This window comes from Podarcis gaigeae, assembly GCF_964106915.1.
Source record: "Podarcis gaigeae genome assembly, chromosome: 6".
Lineage (NCBI taxonomy): Eukaryota > Metazoa > Chordata > Lepidosauria > Squamata > Lacertidae > Podarcis > Podarcis gaigeae.
The window spans coordinates 27393831-27409876 of NC_139682.1; the positions used below are offsets into that span (position 1 = coordinate 27393831).

The following is a 16046-nucleotide window of genomic DNA, read 5'->3' on the forward strand; positions in this document are numbered from 1 at the left end:
ACAAAAATAGGCATTCGGGACTCTGTGTGACAAAATGAAAAGCCGTGATGGCTTAAGAGTTTTCACGATGGTCCCAATTTTTTTTTTGGAAATCATGCTTTTGCAGGTGTCACAAGAGGTGAAGCCATTTTTCATGACATGGTCCTCTATGCTGAACAATCTCATATAATTAAGTTTTTTTCTAGCTACTCTTGAACTATTGACGGACAAAGGGATTCCATATTATTGTGTTTACTAAAAGGAACTGAAGTGCATCCCATATATTTCAAACATGCAGATGTGTTGATATGATTCTGAAAGCAGAATCTAAGGCTATTTTCTGTACGCAAATAAACACTCCCCCCCCAATGTTTTATTTTAGGAAAATGATCATGATCCTAGCTGGTTTGGAGGCCAACCAGATTTAAACCATAGACATATGCATGTGAAATTCGCACAGCACTGCTGACTTATCACACTAATTAATCTATTAATCAACTAATTAATGACAGATTTAGAATGCGAATTTTAAAATTGGATTTTAATCAGTGCTGTCCTCTGTGAAAAGACGTTCAGTGGTGCAGCATTGCCTTTTACTCAGGCAAGGGGTGGGATCCAGGCAGAGCTAGTTAAAATTTAGTCCTGCTGAAATCAATGAGTCAAGAAATGAATTGAGCCCATTTCTGTCACATGATGGCAGCAGAGGTGGTTCAGGGTCCAGTGAATCCTGTGCTGGCTCCACCCCCTCCACTCCTAGAATTACCCATGTCAGAGATTTCCATTGGCTAACACCACTGGTAGCTTCCACCTGGCTGCTATTTGGGTCGCTACATTGGTGTGCGCCTTGCCGGCAGAGCTTCCCCGCTGACTTCTGATATATATCAGATTGAAAATAAGCATTGTGCCCATGCTCTCCCTCCTTCCCTTCCGTCTTCCTTCCCTTGTTTACCTTAACACAAAACTCTTGGGGTTTATTAAACCACAGTTCCCCTTTTCCTACAAACTTGGGAAACTGTGGTTAAGTCCAACACTGGCTTGCAAATCGGACAGACCAATGGTTTGCTATATTGAAGATCTGCCTGCTGGTGGAATCATTTCACAGCCCTAACAAAAAGCACATCAAAATCTTAATATATACCTGGAAGCTTGTATCAAAACAAGGTATGAAATTCAGTCTCACACCATCCACTTTTTTGGGGGGGGGCTGTTGCCCCTTTAAAGGTTGTCAAGTCACAATGCTGCAACAACAGATGGCACACAACCTGCACAATTCCTTTGTTATGGTCTAAATTCTAAACTGGAAACCTTATCTCTCCTCCCACACCCATAACATAGTAAGCTTTCTAAAAATGCTTGCATCCTATTGCTAATACAATATGCCATCTAAGAAGTGGCATTGACTTAGCAACACCTGTTACCATCTTGGCAGTTAGTCAGGAGCCTGAGGCCAAAGGCAAAATAGAGACATCAAATTTGCATATCAATTGACAAACATATTACACGCAATTGATGCTGAATTTGCAGGACCATCTCCATTGTTAGCACTCATTCTCCATATCTAGGGAGCTCACAGTCCTGGAATGTTTAAAAATGCATGACTTTATGTTATTTAACTAATGCAAATTATTTCTGTGCAAATATACAGTGGAATTCTAGGCCACTGATGGGCTGTAACATGCACCACACCACACCAAGGATGGTTCACATTGAAGGCATTGCTCTTTCGGACATCAAAACATACCAGCAGGGCAGCAAAATAAAATAAGGCCCCAAAGGTCAGCAAACAAGGAGGTTGTGGGCAGAAACAAACCCATCTGGTAAAAGCACAAAAGAGCAAATAGCTTTCACTGTAACTTGGAAGCCTGAACAGTAACACCTGGTGGAAGTACTAAGAGGCTAATTGCCAAGCCTTTTATTTCTTTATACAGGACGCAGGTGGCGCTGTGGGTTAAAGCCTCAGCACCTAGGACTTGCCGATCAAAAGGTTGGCAGTTCGAATCCCTGCGGCGGGGTGCGCTCCCGCTGCTCGGTCCCAGCGCCTGCTAACCTAGCAGTTCGAAAGCACCTCCGGATGCAAGTAGATAAATAGGGACCGCTTACCAGCGGGAAGGTAAACGGCGTTTCCGTGTGCGGCTCTGGCTCGCCAGAGCAGCGATGTCACGCTGGCCACGTGACCCGGAAGTGTCTCCGGACAGCGCTGGCCCCTGGCCTCTTGAGTGAGATGGGCGCACAACCCCAGAGTCTGTCAAGACTGGCCCGTACGGGCAGGGGTACCTTTACCTTTACCTTATTTCTTTATGCAATTAATAACATTGTAGATAAGGAAACAACCAAAGGCCCATTTAGTCCAGCATCCTCTTTTCTAGATGGTCAACCAAATGCCTATGGGAAGCCCACAAGCAGGCATGAGTGGAATACTCCTCTCCTGCTGTCCCCGCCCCCCCCCCCGACCAGTACTGTTTTTTAATATAATAATTTTTATTAATTTTAACATACTGATTATCAATCATACAACAGAACTTCACTTCTTATACAATCTTTTTGGACTTCCATCAGCACCTCTGATGATCCTCCATTCTTATCACTTCTGCATTTCTTAAATTCATATTGCCTTTAATTATCTTAACTAACAGTTCTCTTTACCTCTTTTGCAATATTTCAAATAGTTCGCCTTACAAAACGTCTTGCAAACCTACAAGCGTAATCTGATCGTCACAATTACTTTTCAAGTAGTCCGTAAATTTACACCAGTCTTCTGTGAATCTCTGGTCCCGCAGGTTTCGAATTCTTCCTGTTAATTTATCTAATTCTGCATAGTCCATCAGTTTCATCCTCCATTCTCCTTTTGACAGTATTTCTTCTTGCTTCCACTTTTGTGCCAATAATATTCTTGCATACAAAAATAATTTGCAATCCTTTCTATTTATATCATCTCCTACAATGCCAAGTAAAAATGCTTCTGGTTTCTTAATAAATGTATATTTCAACATTTTTTTCATCTCATTATATATCATTTCCCAGAAGTTTTTCACTTTTTTACATTCCCACCACATATGATAAAATGTTCCTTCTTTTTCTTTACATTTCCAACATTTATTACTCATATTTTAGCTAATTTAACAGGTGTAATATACCATCTATACATCATTTTCATCACATTTTAAGGCATTGCATGCAGTAAATTTTAAACCTTCTTTCCATAGTTTTCCCCAATCATTTAACTGTATATTATACCCAAAATCTTTAGCCCAATGTATCATAACCGACTTTACCTCCTCATCTTTCAGATGCCATTCAAGCAGCAATTTGTACATTTTAGACAAAATTTTATATTTATTGCTTAATATCTCTACTTCAAACTTTGATTTATTTTCATCAAATCCTTTCCCCTTAAATTCCTTTTTAAACATTTCATTGACTTGGCAATAGTGCAGCTTTAACTTCTTCATATGGCTTTGTATTAATTTTCCGTAAGTTGTCCAATTCCCACTCATATTTATCTTTTTCAACCCTAACCCTAACCCCCCCCCCCGGACTAGTATTAGTATATAGTGATAACATCCCTAGGTGTAAATTTCTGGTTTAAAATTTGAGTTTTACATTTATTAGCTTTTTAGGATGCAAATCTGTACTGGAGCACTGCTGGCTGAGGGGTTCATTAGAAGTCCTGCTCTGTTGGCAGAATGCCAGTCTCACCATTGCCACAAGATGCGAGTTTCCTCCTTCCCCTCCTCTCTTGGGCTGAGGAACCTCCCACATTTGGATCTAAATAGGTCCACCATTTGGGCTGTGAACCCATTCTGGCCAGGCCCACCTGCCCTTCACCCACAGGCACACCTAGGAGTTGGTCAGTTTGGCTCCTGCCAAAGACACGGGTCCAGGAACACGTGAAAATCTGGCTTCTCTGCTCTGTCTCACCAGCATGCTCCACATGCTGCTGCTCTGGGCAGCCAAATATCCTTGTCGAGGGTGCAAAGGAGCACAGGTACGCCTCTGCCTACACCTGATGTCATATATGGACCAAGTATAGACATGCCTCAGCTGAAAGGAAGTTTACCTGCAAAGCTGTGTGCAAAAGCCCTGTGCTGCCTGGTTTTATACCTTTCCTCAATGTAGGTGGGTGGGGAGGAAGAAAACATCCCAAATGTGTCTGCCATTGTTCTAACAGAGAGCACCACAGGGCTGCCTTGGCTGTACACTTGGTGTTGTGGTCTAAACCACTGAGCTTCTTGGGCTTGCTGATCAGGTCGGTGGTTCAAATCCCCATGATGGAGTGAGCTCCCGTTGCTCTGTCCTGGCTCCTGCCAACCTAGTAGTTCGAAAGCACACCAGTGCAAGTAGATAAATAGGTACCGCTGCAGCAGGAAGGTAAACAGTGTTTCCATGCACTCTGGTTTCCGTCATGGTGTCACGTTGTGCCAGAAGTGGTTTAGTCATGCTGCCCATGTGACCCAAAAAACTGTCTGTGGACCAACGCCGGCTCCCTTGGCCTGACACAAGATGAGCAACCCCATAGTCACCTTTGACTGGACTTAACCGTGCAGTGGTCCTTTACCTTACCTTCAGCTTACACTTGCTTTACCCCATGGTCCTTGAGTATTGGGGGCATGGCAGTGTGATGGACACACCCCTGGCTTGGCCTGTGCAGGTTTGCTCTGGGTCTGGGCTTCTACGCTGACCACAATCCCTAAACGGTGGACTGTGGTGATATCCAGGGTTGCTTGGGGCGTGTCTGCCATTTTTACATTGCATCTGCATTCCCCAGGCTTTATGGTTGTGACCTCCCATACCAGGCAGAATATGCATTAGCTATGTTGCTGCTATACCTGTGGAATGGCGTTATATGAGTATAGGATTATGCAGCCCATCACGAAAGGTGGAATCATGTAGTAATCAATATTTTAGTGTCCCCAGTTTTGCAATTTGTCTTCATGTATGCCAGCTAGTATCGCCTGCACACAATACTGTACACATGGGTGTGGCTGGGCCATATAACCGCAGACACAATAGAAGAGGTGGAAAAGACTGCACTTGAAAATCCACAAAGCTCACTGGGTGGCCCAGGATTGAGATTTATAAAAAATGCATTTCAACTTGTTTTGATTTCCTTCTTATGAGCCACCTTGGAATGGCAGCATGGAAATCATTAGAAATATAACCACTGCTTTCGCCTTAACTTGCTGTAGGTTTCCACACTTAAAAGCTGCTTATTTGGAGGTAAATATTGATGCAAGCAGATGTTTCAAACTGGGATGCCAATTTTCATGCCGGCCAAGGTTTCAAACTGGGATGCAAATTGTTCAGACCCTGCAAGGTACTTTATGCACACAGAAGTACCGTGAAGGAAAATACAGTGTGTTTAAGATATAGTTATACCGCAGCACATCGACGCAGGTAAGGTAGCTCATTACAAAACCCACAGATCCATGAGCTCTGGCCTCCTTCCCCGGATATACGACGGTGACCTTAACAGTAACTGAGCCGTGTGTGATTTTGGGGCGTGGTGTGCTTACCTTGGTTTACGGAACAATGAGAAGGGAGTTGCGAGGAGGTGGGGTTAGCTGATTTGCATCTCTGACTGGCAGAGAAGAGGGAGCCTGGGAGCAGACCGGGCGGGGAGAGCGCGTGCTTAGCCCGGAATTGGCTTGCAGCAACCCGATCAAACCTTGCATTTTTCACACTCGGGTCGCGCCAAAGGACTGGAGTGGGTGGGCCGCCCCGGATGCATCCGCACAGGTGCGGAGGGCCACCTACCTGCTCCGAAATCCGATTGCATCTGCCGCGAGCGCCTCGCCGCCGCTTTGAAAGGCTGGGGAAACGCGAAAGGACTCCGGGCTGCTGGCAGCGCAGCCCGTGCAAAGGCTGTTTGGTTGCATAGATGATCTTTCGCTCCCCCCCCCCCTTCCCTCGGAGGCTGGTTCAGTTGCTCGTGACGTGCCTCTCTCGCTGAGCTGCCAGCCCTCCTGCTCACTCGCTCCTGCCTCCCGCTGCAGCTGCCTTGCATTATTAGCCGCCCCCCCCCCCAGCCTCCCTCGCCGCCGCTTTGCAAGCCAGCCTGATTCATTTTCCTTGCCGCTCTTGGAGGAAGAAAGCAGCAGGGAGGGGGAAGAGAGAGAGAGAAGCGGCTGCTTTTTAAAACCCCAACCCCCCGCATTACTCTTCGGAATCTGCATTTTTTTGCCCCTTTAATTAATTGCAAGGAGGCTCGGGAGCCTGTGATTCTCCTCGCCAGATGAACGTTTCCTTGGATCCTTGGACGTCTTGACTCCGGATTACTCGGGGGAAAGGAAAAAAAGAAAAGAAAAAGGTTAGCCATGGCGACGATTCCCCACCCCCATCTTTCCCCTCGCCTTTACCCCGATGCCACCGCTTGCCTTCGCCCCCTCGCCCCACCTGCTGGAGCCACTCGGGGCAACAGGGGCGACCGACGCCCCGGCGTTGTGGCTGGAGCTCTGCGGAGCCAGGCGGGCAGCGGGATCACGTGGAGGTCTCCGGGGAGGCGGCGGTGGTAGTAGTAGTAGTAGGAGTGGGAGGAGGAAGCGACCTGGTCACGCGTGTGCGTTTTCTCACGATACTACAAACTCGCTTCCTTCTTTCCCACCGCGTCTTTGGTAGCGACCGTGTCCAGGTGACATTCCTTCCCCTTCCTTCTCAACTCCCCCCCCCCGCTCGTTTGCATCCCTCGGGATCATCTCCATCCCCCCCCCATGCCTTTTCGCTTGTGCAGCGCCCCCATCTTCCTTTCCTCCGAGAGGGGCAGAGGGGTGTGTTCCTTTCTTTCCTCTCGACGGCGAATCAGCGCCTCCCCCGCCGCCCTTGGCTGCTTTGCCTGCTGGAAACGGAGGTGGCCGGGTTGGGGGGGGGGGCGGAGAGAGAGAGGAAAGCCTGGCCAGAGACGTTCAGGTGTGCTTGCGCCCTGTTGATCCTCTCTGTGTAAAGAGAAGCAATCCGTCTTTAACTGCCCCCGCCCCTTTGGAAATGTCTCCTTCATGGGACTGAGCGCCCTCCCTTCTTTTTTAATACATGCATGCCTTGCTCGCTTCCGAGGACGGGCAAGCCAATTGGACATTTATGAAAGGGCGATCTGGGGGGCGCGTGCGTGGGGGGGCCCGCTGCTCGCTTGCTCCCTTGCTCGGCTCCCCCACGCTCGCTCGCAAAGTCGATCAAAGGGCGAATCTCGGATTCTTGTTACTCTGCAGGCGTGTGTATTCCCCCCCCTTTTTTTATCTACGGAGAGGGCGGAGCTGCGTACAGGTTGCTTTTAATAAAAAATAAAATGCTGCCGTCTGTTGTGAAAGACAAGCCTGGTAACTAATCCGCGCGGCGAACTCGGAACTGGCAAAAATGTGTTGCCCAGCGTCGATATCAAAGACTTCACTTACTCCAGAGGCGCCTTCCTCGATCCAACTCTGGTTCCCTTTCAGTCGAAGGAAAAGGGGCGTTTGTGGGTAGCCTCGGCGGAGAGGAAGCGCTTTCTTGGAAGGGCGTTGCTCTTCCCTTTGCTTATATTTATTTTATTTCAGTCTTACCCCCTTAGGCAGGTGTTCTACCGCTAGGGCATCCCTCGCCCCCGCCAAGGTCAGATGGCACCGGGAACAAATTTCTCTTTTCAGGGGGGACTCGGCTTGAGGGCCACACCCAATTGCCAACTCCAGTCCTAGGTGCGGCCGGAGCCTTGAAGCCTATGCAGGCAGAGTTCCAAAAACACATTCCAGATTAGCATCGTGTTTGGGGAAACATATTGACTACTTTTTTACGTCCCCACCCCCCTTATATCTGTTTGGCTTGAAGGCTTAATAAATTCTCCTGATGAAGTCCTGAGAAATCTTAGGAACTCTTACGGCTTAGCTGAGCGTTTGTTCAGAACAGTAATGATGCTGTTCTAACAGTAGCACCTGTAGTAGATGTGTGTCTGAAACTGTCAACAGTCTTGAAGAAGTTGCTTGTGGTTTGTAAGGGTTTGGGAGAAAACCGCTGGCCTGGGTAAATCAAGTGTCTGGTTTCAAAGTCCTTACTCGGTTGTAAGTCCCCACTGAGCATAGTGGAGCTTCCTGTCTAATTAATAGGCCACCTAGTTCTAGGCATGCTGATATGTCAGTGAAAACGATTAAATACAGTGGGATTTAAATCTGAATTAATATGCATAGGATATGACTATGAGTTGGTTAGGCTCCCCCTCAACCCCCCCCCCCAAATAGATATGCAATGCTTGCGAAGGCTCTAGTCACATTTATAATGAGATATTATCATTTTTGTTATGTTCTTCTTGTAGTTCAAGGTAAAGTTAGTGACTTTAAAACTTCTCAGTGGGGAGCAGGAAAAGTGGCAGTTTGTGCTATTCATTGAAGACGGAAATTGCTGACTCTTGTGCTTCAGATACTGTTCAGTGGTGAAGAGACACTGCTTGAATTGTTGCCATATGCTGATCAATGCTCCATAGCTAACTGATAGCTAATCACGAATGCCAACATGTAACATGTCAAGGAATCCATAGCACTGTAGGAAGTTTGCCAGAGGAGAGATTTGGCAAATTGCAATTTGTGATCCCTGCCTCCTGTTGCATTTTGTCATTTGGAACACCAGGGCCTCCATCTTGTATCTCTGAGCTCATTGAACATTTTTGCCACGGACTTGGGAGGGATCTGCATTTATTTTCTTCAGCAGATTGAGGCTGCATGCCTCTTGTGCAGGAACTGGGTCTCTCTAATGTAGAGTTTCTCCCCTGTAAATGTTTAATTAGTTAGTTGCAGATGATCTGCAAAATAATCCTTAAGAGTATCTTCTCCTGCAATGCTCCTGATTCTCATACTGAGGGATACCTGAGAATTAAGGCTACATATCAGTGAAGGAGTTAAAGGCTGGCATTTGCTGCCTTGCTATATCATTCAAAGTGGCCGTGTGGAGAATGCCTGTGAATCTTGGATCCTGTGCTGCAGACACACTGAAGGAGTGGCCCAGTTAAATAATAGAGATTGGTGTAGAGTCCAACCATTGATACTCACATAGAACTGTAGTTGTTCTCCTGCCCTTCATAAACAGTAATAGATCTGTTGATTTCAGGAAGGTAATTTACATTGAAACATGTAATGCTGAAACATGAAACAAGCATGCACAGGAGGATAAGGATGGGTCCTTGCATATTTCTATTTCTTGAATGTAATAATATTCAGCATGAAATACAATCATATGGCAAGAAGTGAACCAGTCATTTTCCTAATTGAGTCATTGGCAATTGATTGATGTGGGTAATAGACATTGAGGTATTTCACTTTTTGCTGTTTCTGCTGTAATCCATTCTGTGTATTGTGGCTTTCTTATTTAAGGCAGGCACATCCAATCCCCCCCCCCCATGATGACCATACCTTTAGTTTTCTGAGCCACACCCCCTCTTTTGTTCTAGAACTCTTACTGGCATGTTTTCCCAAAACTTGCATGATAGCAGGAGTATCTTTAGTCTTGCTGCCAAGAATGTTTGCTTAGTTGTATTTTGCTTTTTTCTTTCACTTTCTGCTGCAACAACCTAGTGTATTTATTTTTTGTTCTGTTAGAAGAGAGGCAAAATAATTCAGCATTCCATCACAGGACCTCTTTAAAAGCTAAGTCTAGCAAATTGGTTTCCCTGCCTCCCATTTTGTTGCAGCTGACTACCATAATATTGTCAGTTTTATGTAGGCTTCAAGCCTGCCATGGTTTCTGTGGCCACCATCCTTTCAGACAAGCAGATTTACCAAAACAGAGCCATGAAGTAGTTGGACCCAATGAAACAATGGAAGCTCTATGGTAGAACCCATGCTTTGCATGTAGAAAAGTCCCTGGCATCTCCTGGGAGAGCTGAGAATGACTTGCAGAAAATCTTGGAGAACTGTTGCCTTCAGTTTGCAATACTGAGCTAGATGGGCCAATGGCCTGATTCTGTATAAGGCAGTTTATTGTGTTCCACCATGTGTGGAAGCTTGCCTAGTTGAATTCATTCTGCATTGCATGTTCTGTGTTGTGCAGTACTATATACGATCACTTGAATATGAGTGTCATTAAGTTCAGTGGGACTTTGTGATTGGTTAGCGTGCAGAGAATAGCAGCCTAAATGCGTTAAGATAGTATTCTGTATCCGTCATGCCTTGATTTTTCCTGTCATCTACTTGAGACATGCAGCAGTTTGAAGCTGCACAACTCCTCTTTGTGTTCATTATGATTGACTGAATCCATTGATGATATTTTGGGTGTGATATGATGTCTTTGTTTCTCATCCTCCCTTTGTGGCTGTTAACTAACTTTGAGTATCAGGAGAAGCTTTTGTAGAGGAAAGGAGAATTGAACAGAAGATGACTTGTTAATGACCATGTGCTCAATTTTAAATATGCAGGCACATTTTGAAGCTGAATAGGATACTGATAGTACTATAGAGATTCAGCACATGGCTTTTCCTCACCCCTCCTTTGTGTTTTGTTTCTCTAAAATCTGCTGAAACGCTCTTTGCCTGTCAAAGATTTTGCTATTTTTTCTCCTGCTGTGGGGGTGTGAGGTGCAATTCTGCAAGCAAGGATTTACTCTTAACAGGCTTTGTGACGTTCCTTTGTGTTGTATTAAGCAAGGTAAGTTTTAAGCAACTTGAGCAGAAGAGAAAAAGCTGGATATTGAGTGTCTGTGTGGAATCTTCAAAAGCTGGCCTCTTGCAACCTTCCCCCTCCTGCCATTGGTGGCCCAGAGCCAGTTTGTTTACACAGATAATTATTTGATAGGAGCACCAGTTCTTAGATGGTTTATGCTTTGCAGGTTGAACAACACTCTGGACCCTTTGGTAATATGCTTCTGGATTTCAAAGGCAGGTGTAAGGAGGATTGATGGTGCTCCCTCCTTAAATTTGGACAGTCTGCATCCATCAATTTCTACTGTGAAGAAAAAAAATGGAACCCAGGATAGGTCTGTACAGCTGGCATGCAGTTTAATTTAGAATGACTTGGACCACTATGAGAGTGGAGCTTCGGATCCAGTGGCATCCCTGAGTACACTGGTGCAGTGAGGACAAAATCTGCCTTCCTTCTTGGTGCTGGTGTGCTCTGCTGGAAGGGGTTATAATAACTTTTTTGCAAAGTGCAAGTGGGATGTACTGCAGGTATACACCCTCACTTCCCCACCCTGCCCATCAGCACAACAGGTGTTGTGGTAGTAAGTGTAAGTGTACACACAGAACAAATCTTTTGCCCGGTACAGTATAGCTTTTTTTCAGCCTCAGAGCAGAATGAGAAACGTGAGTTGGCGTGTTAAGCCTTACTGATACTTCCTCTCTCTCCTGCCCATTTATCTTTGTGCCCAGTGTGTACCTCCCTTGTGCCCACCATTGATGGCAGTGAAAAATGTCCCCATTCTGTTTGCAATCACTGGGTTGTGTTTATTGCTTTAACAGCAACTTTGGATGGTAGCAGAGGCATTAAATCAGGCATTTTCCATAAATAGGGATGAAGCATTTGTGATCCCCGCTGCAATGGGAACACATATACATCTTGAGGATGGTGCAGTTTGACTGCTCTGCTGTGCTGCAGAAATAGGTGGTTGATTAACTTTTAGCTCTGGGAGAGTGGAACCAGTGTGTTTTGTTTCCAAACAACAGTGATGTTTGTACATCTCTTCCTCCAAGTATTTCGATGAGGGGAGTTGCATTCCAAGGGGTTTCCCTAATGAAAGAGGTGGATCTTTGCAGCACTGATTTCATTGGGAATGAATTTGCACTCTTAAAACTAAAATTTGCAAACCATGTCCATTTTGATCCATTGGCAAGACACGTTTTGTTTTTCTTTTGAACTATGGAGATCAGTTGGAGACCTGAATCCTAGTTGCTGCCTTTGGAAAACTTCCCATGATGTGTTACATTTCTCCGGGAACTGGAAGGTCTGATGCCGAAGGTATTGGCTTAAGAGATTTCACTTTCTTTCTCATGGTGTTTGTGGAAACTCACTAGCAAACTGCATGATTTTGCTTTGACGTTTTGCAAAAGGGGAGAAGTGGAATGCAATGTTAATATTTTGTTACCTGGGGAATCATGTCATTGCCTCATAGAGAAGTGTGTGTATGTGTTTGAATGAAAATACACTCCTTGGTGTGTTGTAATTTTTACAGGACAGGTTTGGCAGCTCTGTATCTGTTAGGCATCATTTCAGCATTTCTCACCCCTTTTTTGAGATTCCTTTCTAACGCAGTAGTGTTGTCCTAAATCCAGAGCCCCTTATGTACTCTGAAGCACCCACGTGGTCTTCTCCATTCACTTCAATAAAGGAGGCAAGTTTTTGTACACCCACTAGTGCCCCTTCATTGAAGTGATTGGGTCATTCCCTGCAAGATGAAAAGCTGTGTTTTGGCACTAGAGGCCTTACACACAAATAAACACACACACACACACACACACACACGTGTACGTCTCTGTTCCAGAGTGATGGTTTGCTGGGAATAGTGAACAGAATAAAGCAGAGAGAATTCCCCCGCTATTGAATTTCATTGTTCAAAATGTATGGCACACATGCACACCTACATACATGTGTAAATTTTGCTGTCTCGAAAATTGTATGGAAGTTCCTATGCACAGTGCATCTGACAGATGTAGCTGAGCAGCCCATTGTTCTCATTGGAGCAGTCAGATGCCTCTGAGTCAGCAGGTTCCTGCTGTATTTTGCAGAATGAAAGAAAATTGCCACCAAAAACATTGCAAGGATTAGGGCAACAATCAAAATAAATGCTTGCTTGCAGGAGCTGGCTGATAGCTATTGAAAGTTATGACAGTTGTGTCAGGGTGCCCTGGCAATAAACATCAGGATGTTTATTATGTTAGCCATGCTCTTGTGTTAAAGGCAATGGTGAAAGATGGCAGGTTCCATCCTTTGGCGCAAACACTTTCACACTGGTGCTAACATGACTCCCTTGAGTTTTTTGCTTGCTAAGAAGGCTCTGATGCCTCCTTGCCCAGCATGGTGCCCCTCAGCTGCTCTGGACTACAGTTCCCATTGTCCCTGTCCATTGGCCATGCTGGCTGATGCTGATGGCACTTGCGGTTCCAAAGACCTGGAGGGCACCAGTTGGGCAAGGCTGCTTTGCAGATTATGTAATCCAGACCTGGATTCCTAGGTGCAAAGGGTTGGTTCGCTTTTTCTTTGTGTATTTCCACGTGGCTTTGAGCAAGATCTCCGTTTGACCACCTCTAATTCTTTTTGCAGGCAACTTTCTATTTTCACAATAGCTCAGACAGTTGAAAATGTCTACCAGCTTGGATTAAGCACCACAGCAAGAGTGTTGCTAGTTTTGGTAATAGTAACAGCTGTGATGCACAGAATTAAATCTAGTGATAAACTGCTATGCACTTCATTTGTTCTATTCCACCGAAGGTATTTATTTGACTTCTGCAACTCCAGTTCAGATATTCCAGGGCAGAGGAACCTTGTGCTAAGCCTTCTTAGGTGGCCTTTGGGATTCTACCTAAAACATGCTGTATCCCCAGCCACACCCATAAATGGCCCTACTTCCACCCTTCTTGTGTGTTTTTTGCCTAACTGGAGTGTATCCTTGAATTCTGATTTAATGGTTTTTTGCTTACCTGGGTGGAGGATAGAGATAGGAGTTTAAATGCATGTAGACACTAGCCTGTTATCTAGGTAAGGTTCACACAAGCTGTTCTGCCCACTTTTGCCTCTGACCTTATCCGCCACCACTGGCATGTGGCCCCCAGAAGGTTGACAATAGGAGAATGTGGCCCTCGGAGTGAAGAGCAGGTTCCATTCTCTTGAATTAATCGGAAAGCCTCTACTGTTGCCTCTCATTGCAATTCATATTTGAAAAAAGAGACCCTTGTTTGTTAAACAGACCCCAAAGTGCTCTGCAGATTCAAATGGGCTCTTAACTCTTTAATCTCATCTCTTTATTGGTGAGCATTTTCCCATTCCTCCATTGTATTCAAAGCAGGGGAGACCTGGGATGTATTCTGTAGTGGTATTTACCATGCATCAGATCTGAATGCAAATGCACAGGGTGGAGCAGTCTCCTTCTGCACAAAGGAAATGTTGTTTTCTTTCTGTCTGTCTTCTCTTCTCCCCCTTTCCCCCTAAAATTTGAATAAATGGGGGAGAGATCAAAGGCTGTTTGAAGCTGTGTTAGGGGCTCATAATAAATTCATGGCCCTCCCTATCCCTATGCCTGTCTCTGTAGTGTGGCACCTTTCAGTGGATATTTTTAGCTTTGATTTCTTCCTTGGTGCAGGATCTTGACGGGAGCTGCGTTTTGGTGGAGAGAGAGTCATTTCATTGCTTGTGTGTGTGTGTGGAGGGGGTGGGGGGAGGGATGGAGACTTGTAAGAAGAAGGCCCAGCAAAACCCCACTGTGCATTATAATGACACCTCTTTTTGTAATGGACTAATCTTGTTTGTTGCCATTAGTGCTGCTGGAAAGCATGATTGGCTGGGGGCAGCCAGGTCTGAGTGCCTGTCAGGGCTGCTTTTTCTAGTGAGGCAGGTGAAGTTGGAGCGATGTCAAGCGTTTGAAGGCAGAGGAGGCAACAGACTGCTGGTTTCAACCGCCCCCCCCCTCCACCATTTCTCCCATCAGAGGTCTGGAATCTGGAAAGCGGCTTTCTCGTATTAATGCAAATGTTGAAGAGGCAGAGAGGAGGAGGATGAAAGAGGCGTTGTTGGATATTTCTGGAACTACAGTGTGGGGATGATGGATCCGAATGAACAATGGAAGCAATTAAAGTGCTCTAATTAGATGCACTATTGATCTGGCGCCGTTTCTGCTGGCAGGAGTTTCTGTCGATATTGGGTAACATGGCACACACTGCTGGGCAGTCCAGGTGTCTGCGGTTTCTCTCTCCTTCTCTGCCCACCTGGGCTTTGGTACCTTGCAAAAAAAAGGGGAGAGCTGATATCTCTTTATTAAAAAGGGGCTTGGCCATATTATATTGCCAGAAATACTGATATTTGCATGCAAAGCGCATGCTCTACCACTAAACTATATCCCTTCATCTGTGAAGTCCCTCTTTTTAGGAATATTAAAAAATAATCTTTCTTAGGTCAGAGCAGTGGTGGCTGTTGCCCACTGAGACTTGTAGCTTTCTCCACGTCCTCCTGAATTCTACAAGGGCAACACTGAGGCTGAGGAGGAAGAAGGTGACAGACTGCACTACACCCTGGACTGAAGCCAGTCCGGTGCAGGATGAGGCTGGTTGGGCAGTGCTAGATTTGTTCTAACACAGGGGTTCCCAAAGTGGGTGGTGCCACCCCCTGGGGAGGATTACCTAGTGGGTGCTAAGAGGCAAGAGGGTAGCATGGGGGTGCTGGAGGTGTCAATGACTATGTGATTTTGAAATGCTGATATCACTGGCTCAAGTTCATCAGTTTTGTTGACTTAATTAAACTAAATCGTTTTAAGTAGGTATTGAATAAATGTGCAATTAATTGTTACGGTTCTGAATTTTATTGTGTTATAAACTTTCTTTGTGGGTCATGTGAACCACTATCCTGAATATTACTCTTTATAGGGTAGAGGGCACTGGGGATGAGTTTATGGAACAAAGGTGGAGGAGGCCTACAAAAGTTTGGGAACCACTGGTGTAAGGGACTGGCATCTATTGGATTGGGCAACATTGGTTCTTTTTCCTGTGATGTTTTAATTATTCTTATTAATATCACTTAAATTTAAATACCTTCATCTGAGGACCACAGAACAGTTTACAGTACAGTGTTACCTCGGGTTACAGATGCTTCAGGTTACAGACGCTTCAGGTTACAGACTCTGTTAACCCAGAAATTGTACCTCGGGTTAAGAACTTTGCTTCAGGATGAGAACAGAAATTACATGGTGGCGGCGTGGTGAAGCGGGAGGCCCCATTAGCTAAAGTGGTACTTCAGGTTAAGAACAGTTTCAGGTTAAGAATGGACCTCCAGAATAAATTAAGTTCTTAACCTGAGGTACCACTGTATTAAAAAAAACACAAAATACATAGCAAAACAACAAACAACAAATGCATGTGTGCACACCCAGCTTCTATTTATATATGCAGGCCAAATACATTTTGTTGCCTGAGGCAGACA

General features: G+C 45.2%; 2 protein-coding genes across 13 annotated transcripts in view; one reads left to right on the forward strand and one right to left on the reverse strand.

Moving 5' to 3' along the window:
• The window catches only part of SGK2 (serum/glucocorticoid regulated kinase 2), a 477666-nt gene that overhangs the window by 220581 nt on the left and 241039 nt on the right, over positions 1-16046 (reverse strand). The gene's annotated exons all lie outside the window — the stretch shown is intronic.
• The window catches only part of EPB41L1 (erythrocyte membrane protein band 4.1 like 1), a 169342-nt gene continuing 156740 nt past the window's right edge, over positions 3445-16046 (forward strand). For 2 of the 12 annotated variants that reach the window (XR_014566068.1, XM_083746105.1), the window contains exon 1: positions 3445-6286. The gene's annotated coding sequence lies outside the window, so the exon portion shown is untranslated. Of the gene's footprint in view, positions 6287-6380; positions 6608-16046 lie in introns of those variants that run through there. The other 10 variants (XM_083746094.1, XM_083746106.1, XM_083746108.1 and 7 more) reach the window with 9 other exon arrangements.